Source organism: Pygocentrus nattereri, chromosome 3 (genome assembly GCF_015220715.1).
Source record: "Pygocentrus nattereri isolate fPygNat1 chromosome 3, fPygNat1.pri, whole genome shotgun sequence".
NCBI classification, from domain to species: domain Eukaryota; kingdom Metazoa; phylum Chordata; class Actinopteri; order Characiformes; family Serrasalmidae; genus Pygocentrus; species Pygocentrus nattereri.
Window position 1 is genome coordinate 17,735,543 of NC_051213.1, and position 8,547 is coordinate 17,744,089.

General features: G+C 39.9%; 1 long non-coding RNA gene across 1 annotated transcript; it reads left to right on the top strand.

Moving 5' to 3' along the window:
• Positions 1-5,812: 5,812 nt before the first annotated feature.
• LOC108441932 lies at positions 5,813-8,114 on the top strand. The gene is made up of 2 exons (XR_001858994.1): positions 5,813-5,963; positions 6,069-8,114. It is a non-coding gene; the product is annotated as an uncharacterized LOC108441932 (long non-coding RNA).
• Positions 8,115-8,547: the final 433 nt, after the last annotated feature.

The following is an 8,547-nucleotide window of genomic DNA, read 5'->3' on the forward strand; positions in this document are numbered from 1 at the left end:
TTTGGATAATAAATAAAATGGTGATACTTGTACTGTAGACATTACAACCCCCAGTTCCTCTCACCACTGCTGTAAAGAAACTCATTTACCTTTAACATTTACAGCATTTAGCAGACGCTCTTATCCAGAGTTACTTACAAAAAGTGCTTTGTCTACCTGAGAAACTAACTTTGCTAGTTATAAAAAAGTTAGAGAGAAAGCTAGTCCTGATAAGATAATGTTAGAAACAAAAGACCATGTTGTTACCTAGAGAGATGAACAGAATTAAACATTACAATAAATACTTTATTCAGTGCTCACTTAAGTGCTGTAAAAAGAGATGTTTGGACAGCCAGTGGGAGTTTGTTCCGCCACCTGGGTGCCTATACAGAGAAAGGTCTTGATGCTTGTCTTCCACACATCTTGAGGTATGGTGGGTCAAACTGAGCTGTACTTGAAGCTCAAAGGGCTCGCGTTTTGAACATTGCCATTAGATAGGGAGGGACTGGTCCATTTTTGGCTTTGTAGGCATCAGGGTTTAAAATCTAATTCGTTCAGCTACAGGAAGCTAGTGAAGGGAACGCAGCAATGGAGTGACGTAACTGACCTTAGGAAGATTGTAGATGAGCTGCGCTGCTGCATTCTGAACAAGTTGCATGGGCTTGATGGCCTGCATGGGAAGACCGGCTAAGAGTGAGTTACAGTAGTCAAGCCTTGAGATGACAAGAGACTGAACTAGCACCAGGGTGGTCTCTTGAGTGGGACAGGGTCGAATCCTCCGGATGTTGTACAGGAGAAACCTGCATGACAGAGTCAGGTTTGCAATATGAGCTGAGAACAATAACTGGCCGTCCAGAATCACACCAAGACTTCATGCATCGTCAGACGGAACAATCAGTGAGTTCTCAAATGAGATGGCAAGATCACAATGAGGACCTGTAGTTGCACAGATTAATATCAGCTCAGTCTTACTAGGTTTGAGCTTCAGGATTGTGAGCTGCCATCCATTAAGAGATGTCAGGCAGATATGCCGAGATGCCACTGGAAACCTGGGTGTCAGAAGGTGAGAAAGAAAGCACTATTTGAGTGTCATCAGCATAGCAGTGGTACGAGAAGCCATGAGAGGCTATCACATCACCAAGAGAACAAGTGTAAAGTGAAAAGAGAAGAGGACCCAGCACTGAGCATGGTGGGACACCAGTATAGAACCTGCATGGAGAAAATATGAACCCTCTCCATGTTACCTGAAGAGTGATGCTCCAGATAGGACTTGAACCACTTCCACACAGAGCCAGTGATTCCAAGGTGGGTTTTGGACATGCAAAAGTATTTTATGGTTGAGAGTGTCGAAAGCTGCTGACAGGCCAAGAAGAATAAGAACAGATGGCAGTTTGGCTGATCTTTCTACCTACAGCTTCTCAATCACTGCTATACGGTCAGTTTCTCAAGTTAGTCAGTTTCTCTACATTTAACCATTTCACAGTAAACCACTCTGAATGTGTTTGTTTCCATTTCAAACACTAAACATCTCAAACATTAATAAATCAGTGGAATTCCTTTTGGAAGATTATGAGCAACCCTAACCATGCTACACTTGTTATTGCTGAGTCATCCAAAAGAATACTAACAAATGTATCTCAAAACCTAAAACCTACAAAAATGGCTATATACCTATATGAAGGAATAAATAAATAAATAAATAAATAAATATGCACCAGATGTTAAATATTGAGGCAGTCTAGTTGCACAGAGAGCAGAGAACAGCGCTGGGTTTCACTGTGCAGTGTTGAGTTTGGCAGGGCCATGTGATGCAATGCTCTGCTGAAGTGGGTGACACTGTGTGGTGCCGGGCTGCGTAACATATGCTGCTCTATACTGTATGACTAATCCTATGCTTGTAGGTGGGAAACCACCTATGGTGTAAGAGTTGCACCTGTGCCTCAGCTCCTGTGTCTTAAATGAGTTTGACCCAGAGCTAATGAGGCTGGACCTCACACTTTAGTCCCATGTTTACATGTTTAATTACAGCTGGCATACTGCAAGCTTAAGCAGATTTAGCCGTTTAAGCTTGTTAGGTTTCCAAAGGGAAAGAAAGTAGAATAACATTGCAGGACTGCTCAAGCATCACTGAAATGTTCCATCATGACATGTTTGCAGGATGTTTGTAATGCTCTTAAAAGAAGAGAATATTATGATGATTCACATCTCTCTCTTCATTTCCATTTTCCATCAGGATTGCTTTTGAAATATTAATCAAGAACCAGCTGACCTGAAGCAGGACAGGCTGTTGTAGTAATGATGAGGATAGAGAGGGATCCAAACATGCTTTAATCTACAGCCATGCCTCTCAGTTCTCTAATGAAAGTGCCTCTGTACTCTGTAATACATAATTGGCTGAAATTGACAATCTGTCATGCAGTAGATGGCAAAGTGTCTTATGTAAGAAAATGTACGCAGAGGAAAAAAATACACCATTTGTCTTTTAGAAGATAATTAGAGAATGAGCACAACAAAGTATGTTTCCACACAGTATTTGCTGTATGTGATAACATTTGTCTTTGTACTCACAGTATCACAGTAGCGTTAAATGCCCAGGGTATTCCACTGGCTATATTCAAGTGCAAACTCTTAGCATTTGCAACACTCTTCGTCAGTCAGTATCATACGGACTGTAATTGCAGTTTGTTCTCATCTATAAATAATGGATTCCCTTTCTGGCACTCACATCAGTAGCTGGAGCAGAGAGTAAGTGACATACAGCTCAGCATGTTCTGTAGCTAGAGAGTGGGGAAAACTGGGGTTTTCATATTGCATGGAGAGAAGGAAAAAATGTTCAGGAAACCAAGGAGAAATATTAAAGACCGAAGGAAATGGAGGTGAAATATGCTGGATGTAAGGAAATGAAAGAAACTTTGAGAGAGAGAGGGGGGGGGGGGGGGGGGATAGAGAGAGAAGGTAAAAGTGACAGAGAAAGAACTTCATTTGTTCTCTAGCACATAATCAAGCCTGTTCCATTTCAGAAGTCTTCATCTCCACCTGAGCTCCAAGCTCCTCTTCCACAGTCAGAAGCCTCCTTTCTTTGCCCACAGTTATCGTGTAGGGCAGGCCTCCTCGTCAGTTCGTGGATAGAGGAAATCTGATTTTGAGAAGGCCATCCTGAGCCTCATTAAAAGAGAAGGTGAACCTCCAGCAGCCTGTTTCCACATTTCCCCTGCTCCAGCTCTTAAATCCTTCTCTTCAGGAAGAGACGGGAATGAGATGCTGTGGATCTCTCTGCCAAAGGGCTTCAGCATCAAAGAGAGGGATGAGAAGAATGTCCACCTTGGCCAACAAAAAAAAAGAACCATGCAGCTCTTTGAAAAGTGATCATGAGATAACTTCAATGCTCCGCATAACCAGAGTTACCTTTGGTTCATCAAGCAGCCCCTGAAATACATTTTTTACTCCTAAAGCGTATTATGGCATATTTTTCCTACCATGGTATGCAGCGTTGTTTATGAACAGGCTGTTTCATGTCATGCCTGGAATGTCTGGCACTGTCCTTCAGCATTTACTGGCCCATCTGTACAGAACACTGAGGAGGAGTGACATTCAATTACTGTATGCTAATTTTGCCTCTCTCTTTATAATGGCTACACCATCCATTCGGTTAATTAACCAATTTAGACATGAGCTATCATAAACAGTTTGCAATCGTGGTTAATAATAGCCATAATTAAATAAAATATTAATAGCAATGAAATTAATGGGGTCAGTCAAGCAAGAGTCCTAATCAAAATGAGATGGATGATGAACTTTAGAAAATAAATATACTGGATATTACAATGGCTGGGAGTTTAACAGAGCAGTTGTTGCTATGATGCTTATTTGACAACATGATATTTAATAATAACTAAATATTTTGATGTGGTTCTCATTCCTGATAAAAAAGTTTAATTTAAAGCCCTATTCAAGCTAGATTAGGTCAGATAATGTCACATTTCGGAGATATGACAGGCCAATTTGTATGGCTGCTCAAAAAGAAATCACATTACTTTGTGAGAGGTAGACCTTCAAGATATTTCATTTTCCTTCATTTTCTAATCACCAAAATTGCCAAGTTGAGTTACATTTTAGCAGATAGACTTTTCTTCCATTTGCCAAAAATGTGCTATTTTCTATTCAGTTTAATTCAACTGAATTCAAATCTATTTTCTGTTGCACTTTTTAATACTGCTGTAGTCACAGAGCAACATTACAGAAATACAGGTCCAGGCCACAAGTGAGCAAGTCAAGGGCAACAGTGGCAAGAATTTAACACAAAAAAGAACAAAATATATTAGCAGGTTTTATGATTTGAACAGGACTACTATCATTGAGGGAGCACTGGATATGGTGAATTATAGAAGGTAATTTGGTCAGAAATTATTACATGTACAACTTGTAGAAACTATTGATATAGCAGATTTGTGCGTGATCAAAAACACAGATCTCATCAGTAACCATTAAAATAATTAATCATGTAGATATTCATTTGTGCCATCCAAACCCTTTATTGGTCTCCAGCTAACAAGAAACCTGACTGAGCTGGGGTGTTTTGACGTGTGTGTGTGTGTGTGTGTGTGTGTGTGTGTGTGTGTGTGTTCTAATATTATTGTTTTTGAGAGAGAGAGAGAGAGAGAGAGAGAGAGAGAGGGAGGGAGGGAGGGAGAGAGAAAGGGAGGGAGAGAGAGGGAGAGAGAGAGAGAGAGAGAGAGAGAGAGAGAGAGGGAGGGAGGGAGAGAGAAAGGGAGGGAGAGAGGGAGAGAGAGAGAGAGAATTTTCTGTGAAACTGTAGAAGAACACTGTCATGTTGCCAATCATATCCTCCACACAATGAACAGACACCCTCCTGTTTCAGTCTTACACCTGTCAATCTCACTTACCATGGAGAGGCTGGGGTATCCCACAGGATAATTGGACAGTAACTCTGCACCTACATGCTTGTGACCTCTGTAACCGTGGCTAATAATCAGACAGGAAGTTCTGTAAGGGTCACAAAGTCGAAGTAGAAAAGAAAATTTGAAACAATATAAACTTTATTTTTGGTACTTTATGCTATGGGGAAAAAATTATCTTTGTGCACACTGTCCACTCTGCTCTCGTGTTCTGGCTAAAGAGCATAAGAGAATCACCTGGACAGTGGCGGATCAGATCAGATCAAAAGTCAAATTGTTGAAATGTGGAGTAGTCTGCTTTTGTCATGTGTCACAGCCATAATCAAGCAGCATGCTGAGCGCTGAGAATGTGTGTGTATGTGCAAATGGCAAAATATAATTATACTTGTTGATATTTCTAGTTTTTAAAAACTATATCAGGTTTCATTAGGGAACAGAACTAGGACACAACTCTGCATCCTTTTAGTCTGGACAGCTAAACTCGCATTGTTAGCGACACACCACCAAAGCCAGCAGCAGTTCACAATGGAAGCAATTTCCCTCACTGTAAAATGCAGCATTCAATACATCAACCACAAACAATAAGGACAAGTGTGTCTAATGCAGATTTATAAGATCCTCACTCCACCATACTACAAGCACAAATATTTATTTACCAGAATAATAACCTCTCTGTCTCTCTCTCTCTCTCTCTCTCTCTCTCTCTCTCTCTCTCTCTCTCTCTCTAAAAAGGACTGTAATTTAACTGCCATAAATATTATTCATGTCATTTGATTTGATACTTTGTGTTAAAATATTTATTTCTATGTTAGATTCCTCCTGATTGTACTAATTTGAGTTGCATTATATGAGAAGGAACTAATTGCGAACCGTGTTGCGCACGGACCCTTTTTTGTTGGTGCGTTTTTTTTGTTTTGTGTTATTGAGACGTGTAAGGCGGGAGAAGTTCAGACACCCTGCTAAAGCTAAAGAGAGATAAAAGGCTGTTAAAACTGACATTACGTCGCCTGTTTGGTGATTCGTGTTACCAGAGAACTCATTCCCTCTCGGTTGTGTGCAGCTAGCGAGGTATGTTTAATAGCGCTGTTGAGACGTGCACATTTACTTTCGCTTTTTTTGTTGTGTGCTTGAATATGAATGTGTGGTTGTTCTGTTCACTATATATTGGAACAGTTCGACGGTGGATTAAAGGAGAGTGAAGCGCAAGAGCAAAGGGGAGAATACATCCATCAGTAACTGAAGAACCAAAGCGTTGTGTGTTTCCTGGAGGGAGTGAAACTGTAATTTGAGTAGTGGGTGAATGCACACCTAAATGAAACCATGGATGATAAGATGAATGTGTACAGAGTCATGTGCCAGGGGTGAACTGTGTGATGGTTGATTAAAAAGTATTCAAGGCCATAGCCCTGGCAGCCCAGGCCATGCCATGCCCTGCCCTTGGCATCAGGGATTCTCTCAAGGGAAACTGTTGAGGCCAAGTCAACAAGACCATGTTAAATATAGTATTGAAACAGAGACCTTATGCGCGCACTCTGATTCACCTCCAGTCTGAGATTTGCTTGGTTGAAGGCACTGATGCATATAACTGATGCCAGTGAGCACAGAGCAACAACAAACTGAGTACTTCACTCAGCCATTGTTGTTTTCACTTTCTGTGCCATGTACTGCGGCTTTGTTATAAACTGAACCACCCCCGCAGTTCACCAGCACACGCAATCTGGACTAGCTAACGAGTGCTCAGAGGGAAAGGCTTATCTCAGGTTTGTGTAAAGTTAACTTTGTACGTTTCTGGATGGCTTCAAGAATCTAATGCCATGGCACAATTCATTTACATTTCTACCCACTTTGGGGTAGAAATGACTACCAATTTGACCCCATTCAATGTTTATCATTAAAAAAATAGTAGATAACTTTTTTTCTTTTGCTTAATATTTCATGACTTTTCTTAATTTGATGGAGACAACTGATAAAGCATAAAATTGTCATGATGATATTTTTTCAATGTGCTGAACACATATTGCACGCATTGGTCGTCCTCAAGGACCAATTTGACCCCAAGCTGTTTTAGCTGTTAAAACTTGTCTGTCAGTGTGTGTGACCTAACATGACTACACCTGCAGGTGCAGTTGATACATTTGACTTGATATATATATATATATATATATATATCAATATATTTCATATATATTCATATAATCATGAAACGTGGCAGGTGTCAGGTCTGTCTGACCCAAAACGTTTGTAAGACCAGCATGACCTGTTCAAAATGCAAAAAATATGTCCGCAAGGAGCATGCGCATACACTCTGCACATCCTGTGTACAGTAGTGCAGACTAACAGCTTTACTGTGGGCATAAAGAACTGTTTCATGTTTTGACTACTATCACGTTCACAATGTTTCGCAAATGGGTGGATTTTCATGTTGTTTTCACTAGTATCTGACATGTTCTCATTATCCATTTTCTGTCTCACAAATGCCCCCCCCCATACAAACAAAAAAACAAACAAACAAACAAACAAAAAACTCTATAACTCTGCCACTGCTGGTCTCAAGCCCGGATAACAAAAGAGGAGGAGTGAGCGAGATCTTAAAGTAACTAGACACAAATATATTACAAAAAATAGAAAATAAAACATATGTAAATAAAAAAGTAAATAAATATGTTTATGAGAGCAAAGGGGGAGTCACTAACATTAATCAACATGGTCATTCTGTGAGAGTCATGAATGTGCTCTCAACCTGAAAGTTTTTCTGATGGTGGCGCTACAGTAAAGGTCCTATCCATCATCACCAAAACAAGACTTGTGGTCATTAATGTTGAGAAGTAAATTTGAGAAGATTTGTATGAAAAATTCAAGATAAATTAATTAGTTTAACTAATTTAAAGGGTTGGCCTGATGGTGACGCTAGAGGACAGGTCAACTCACTGATTTTCAAGGGGTTATTTATGTATTCAACAAATAAACAAAGTGCCTGTCACACAAATGTGGTCAACAATCTTCTGTAAATCATTTTCTGGAGGTAAATATCCCTGGGGTCAGACTGACCCCAAGGACCAAATTTGTTATTATATTTGAGGACGATAGGAGGGTTAAATAATCAACTGCTGTCAACTCTAATTTAATGTAAACACTCTTTTGGCGTTCTGGCCTTAGCTGACTGTGCGAATTGATGTGAACAAAACTTGAATCCTCATGATTAAACATATCCCTCCATAACCCAGCCTTGTTTTTATGTATGAGTTATGTGTCTGTCCTTTGTTGACCATAAATAGACCAGTTTGCGATTGGAGGTATCCAAACCTCTCTTTCAGTTTCAGTAAATTTTTCCTGGGAATAAGAAGCCAGTCACTGTTTTTACATTGGTGCTCATGCAAAATCAGAGTTTGGCTCAATTCTGTGCTTAGAGGAGAGCGCCAACTGCTCAGTTCTATGTAGAGTAAACTCTCTTGGCTAAAACTGTTCTAAACTGACAGTAATTCATTGCTTTCAATGATTAAGTGGCCATAATTATTTTATACAATACAACTAATTATCTAGTCAAATCAGCAAATAAATTCAGGTTTGGCTTTAGCCTTACAGGAGCCATAAGCAGGATATTTTGCTAGCTGATGAACTGTAAAATTAAAGGTAGGCTAATAATGATGACAAC